At 36.4% G+C, this 4,761-nt stretch overlaps 1 pseudogene; it reads left to right on the top strand.

Annotated features, from left to right (window-relative positions):
- The first annotated feature begins 1,626 nt into the window (after positions 1-1,626).
- LOC141098671 (serine/threonine-protein kinase SBK1-like) lies at positions 1,627-3,624 on the top strand (annotated as a pseudogene).
- Positions 3,625-4,761: the final 1,137 nt, after the last annotated feature.

Genomic DNA, 4,761 nt, shown 5'->3' with positions numbered 1-4,761 from the left:
TTTTTTTTTCCTCTTCCAATTTTTTCTATTCTATCTCCACTCAGAGAAATAGCAGTTCTACAGAGCATTAATTCCTTTCCTCTTTCTGGACTTGTCTTTGGCCCCAGTAAAATAAATACTGGTATATTTATTTATGTTTTTTTTTTTAAGTTTGTTAATAATATTCCTCTGAGAAATAATTGTATATAACCAATCATTCTGTTGTCCTAAAGAAATCATCCTCTGACATGATTTGCTATCCTCAGGTGGTGTTAATAACGCTGCTGAAGGAGTGACTTTTTTTTTTAATTTTTTTTTGCTATGTGACCTATACTAGCACTGTTCACTGTATAATTTATAATAATAAGAGTTTTTAACAGCCATGTGGTATTTGGAGAAGCGCTGTGTGCTCCTCCTGTGGTATGATCCTAAAGGTGATGCAATATTGCAGGTGTGGAGCACATTGTCCTTCCAACTCTGCCACTGAGCTTTGGCAAATGACTGATTCCCCCTTTTTTTTTTTTTTTTTTTTTCCTCTTAATAAGCCGAACCAAAGTTTTTTTAAAAAAAAAAAATATATATATATTCCATATTTTTTATTTTTTATTATTAATAAAACATTTATTCTTAATTGATTAAAATTTAGATCCTTGTAATTTCATTTTTAACTAATGGTTTATTTCAACATATGTCTCTTCCACATTGGATACACTTGCAGGAACCTGTTAGCATAGCCGAGTGGTCTAATTGTCAGGCAGCACATCTGGAGGAAGCTGATGCATATCTCTAGGAGTTCGTGTCCGAGACTTGCTTTTCTTGCTCAGTATATGTGTGTTTTTTAATTTTCCTTATATATTTTTTTCCTTTTGTTCAACAACCTGTGAAATTAAAATAGACATGTCAATATAAGAACAGCTTCTAACTATTACTATGAATTTTTATACTGTCTGCTAACTATGAACTTTGACATGTGTCATCTGACTGTTTGGAGCTCATTTTTTTAAATCTGTGTGTACTTAATGCACCACACATGTATGCTTCATGTGGTATTTCCTGAAGAAGAGGTTGCAAAAAACCTTGAAACGCATAGAATAAACCACTGTGAAACTTTATTAACCTCTGGAATTTCATAATTTGGGCAGCGCGGACGAAATCCACGTATTCCTTTGCAGAGCTCTGCTTCAGATAGCCGGTGACCGACTTGTGGATCTGCAGCAGCCCTTATCTATACATGCTTTGAATACCTACTACCAGGTGAGCAGTTTTTTGTCAAACCGCTTACTCTATTTGTGGGATAAGACCCTATATTGCACTTGTGTCTCCCTCTTTCCTCACAATGCTGTAGAACTGTTTTGAAATATACTTATTTTGACTCTTTGATTATAATGATATCATAGAAAGATTGATGACAACCAATATATCCACCAAGATACCTCTTTTGAATGGTTGTCAACCATCCTTTCCTGAATAGGAATGTCTTTAATTATGGGTTTCTAAATTGTGACGTAGCCTAATTATGATAGATGTTCACAGAAACCAGGAATATGCTCATTACATAAGTTTTATTAATCATATTCCTTACATTTTCCTACAGAGTCACAGGGAGTTTGTTGATTAGCAAAAAGAATCATCAACTTCCAAGTAGCAATGGCTGCCTTCCATGTCTTGGAGATTCAGAATATTTCTGAATGCTACATCATCATCAAGGAGCTGGGACAGGGGTCATATGGAAGAGTTGTTCTGGCACAGAAGAGATCAACAGGTATGTGAACAAGACAAAAAGGAATATGGTCATTTACGTAAATTGCTTAAATCAAAGTGGCAAATTCTGAATAAAAATGTGATAATGATTTTACCTGGTCATAGAGATGAGAGACTTATCTGTAGGTCATTGGAAAATCCACATTAGTCTAATAACATCAGCTATAAATCCCCCATACATCTAGGATTAAAATCATAGAAACCTCCCAAATTTGTTGTTGAATGATCAGTATCATAGGTGTATGGGGGACAACCAACTATTAATGCCAAACACCATGTTGGGTTATAGAAATATCGCATGAAAATGAAGAGGTTGAGAACAATAGATTTTGACCAAATAAGCTTTGGGTTAATAGTTCTTGATCTTGATTTTTAAAACATTCAGCTGGCTCTGCCAACGATCTACAGACAAATATGCATTCTTGTGGGCAACTTAACTGTTCATTCACAAAAATGTCCATCTATAAATATCTATAGGTTGCCGCATTGACTATCTGACACAGAAGATATCAGGCGGCCAAAACATGAATCGGTTAAAGTTCAGCCTCCCCATACCTTTTTTGTCATTGGAGATAAGTGGCCACCAAACATGCAACATCAGATTTATTGTGGTATAGAAGTCAGTAAAATAAATAAAACTATCAGTAAACTGTTGTAAATCCAATCTTCCCCCAAAGTTGGACTGCCTTATAGACATGAGATTGAGGATTAGGAATTGAAATCCCCCAAAGATATCCTATTGCAGTGATTGGGATTATGTATTTGAATATAAAGTTTCTATGTGAGATCTGGGAGGTTATTATAAGCTTTTTGTTCTTTTTTTGTAGGAAAAGCAGTGGCTGCAAAATTAGTGAGGAAGGATAGAACTTTACTGAAAACCTCTCAATCACCTTATCTGAGCACCCTCACATTATTACTACTTATCCATTCTTTATTTGCACAATTGACCACTATGTATTGAGTCAAGAGTTGGCAGCAGCAGGCACCTTGCATATCATCCGAAGTGAGGTAAGTAAGGCCGACTCCATATGATTTCCTACAATCTACCAAAGCTTTGTTTATAAAACACCATAGGCTAATGGTATACATCAACAGTCGGGAGAGAATCTAACTATCCCTGTAACTGGTAGCCAGTTAGCTTTCTAATGTGCATGGGGTGTTTTGGAAATACATCAATCCTTTCCAGAGGTGGAAGAGAGGTCCATAACAATGCACTGTGCAATGCCACATTGCAATCACAGCAACAGTTTTATCCACTATCGAATCCACTGTCCCAAAAATAGCAACACCCTAAATGTTTGGTAAATTAGATTTATTTGTGCAGTGCCTTATCCAAATCAAAGTATCATTTTTCTGCAGGTTGGAATTCCTGAGGCTACTGTGAAGAGGTGTGCAAGACAGATCTCTTCAGCTCTACACTACATGCATGCTAGAGGGTTGGTGCACAGAGACCTGAAGCCGGACAATGTGTTGCTAATGGACGAAGACTGTTATCAAGTAAAGCTGAGTGACTTTGGTTTGACCCAACCTACAGGATACTTTGTGTCACATACTGTCCCCTACATGTCTCCGGAGTTGTGAGACTTGAAAGAGGGAGAATATTTACTCCTGAGCCCTACTATTGATTCCTAGGTTTTTGGGGTTCTGCTCTTTGTTGTTTTAACTGGATTTCTTCCCTGGTTCGAAGCAAGGGAAAATGACTCCATGTACCAAGTCTACATCTACTGGAGACAATGTCCAGACTGCATTCCACCACCTGGAAGATGTTGTCCAGAGAAGCCATATGTATGTTTGACAATGTCCTCTCTCATTGTCCCTGTTCTCAACAGTCAGTTCACTCCATCTTCAATTACTTTAATTTTTCCCTGGAAACCAAATGTCTGAGTATGGTGCATACCTGGCAGTTGAGGAAGAGGAGGGTTAGTTCCCCAAGATATTTGGAAAAACCTCCCTGCTGAATTCCATCAAAATCTGTGTGCAAGTTCATGTAGTTAAAAGATCTGATGACGGTAAATGGTGGTCACCAAATATTCATGTCATTTGGATTTATGTTTTCAATCATTTTGTAATTTATTAACTGATTGAAAGATTAAAACTTCTATTTTTGGCAGCTTGTTACTTTGCACATGCCTTAAACTTTTCCACATTACTGTATATCTAATCCTTTCAATATAGCTTATGTGAAAGGAACACCGCCAGTATATAGCTTATTTGCAAAATTGATTAAATATTTAGCATCAATTAACAGAGATAAGTTGTGGCTGAGGAATTGTGCTTAAAATATCTGTGTCTATATCTGTAACACAATTTTTATCCCTGAGTTGAAAACATTAGGTTAAATGTATGGTCTCTCGTAACAAAAGGAGGTTAGTAAAAAAGAGCAAATGTGGAAAAAATAAAAAAACATTCCCTGTTGAGTAGAATTATATCAATCACGATCTGACTTCTCCCCTTTATCTCATACATTATTTTTTATTCCCTGAAATGGCCCCTAAAAAGTTATTCAATATCTTGCATGGATTATTTAAAAGTTAGAATTCAATCTTCTTTCTCAGCTGTCTATCCCTTCATACTTGCAGAACCCAATGGATTTGTGTGGGCTGGTGGTACTGGATAAGTTCAGATAACTTATAGTCCTGCACCTGAATCACCCTGCACTTTAAGATGGGTAAATGTCTCAGTAAGAATTGCACAATTTACTTTTTTGCATCAAAGTGGAAAAATATTTGAATGGAAGATGGATTGGATCTTGCATACAGTAAGATAAACTTGATGAAAATGAAGAGAGTTTAAATTTTCTGCTTCCTGACCGGACACAATTCATTTATCATCAGGACAAATGCTCGGAGGCAGCCAGAGGGAAAAAAAAAATCACATCTACTAAGTTGTGATATCCTGACAATACTGCAATTAGTACCTATCTCTGTTGATAATAATGGCCGATAATAATGGATTAAAACGATTTACAGCAGAAGGCTAGCAAGGAACCTTCCTTCTGACTATGAAACAAATGGGATAACC

Source organism: Dendrobates tinctorius, unplaced genomic scaffold (genome assembly GCF_039654945.1).
Source record: "Dendrobates tinctorius isolate UK_male_01 unplaced genomic scaffold, ASM3965494v1 ptg000093l, whole genome shotgun sequence".
NCBI classification, from domain to species: Eukaryota; Metazoa; Chordata; class Amphibia; order Anura; family Dendrobatidae; genus Dendrobates; species Dendrobates tinctorius.
The sequence above is the reverse complement of the archived record's forward strand: the minus strand, read 5'-3'. Positions and strand labels throughout refer to the sequence as shown.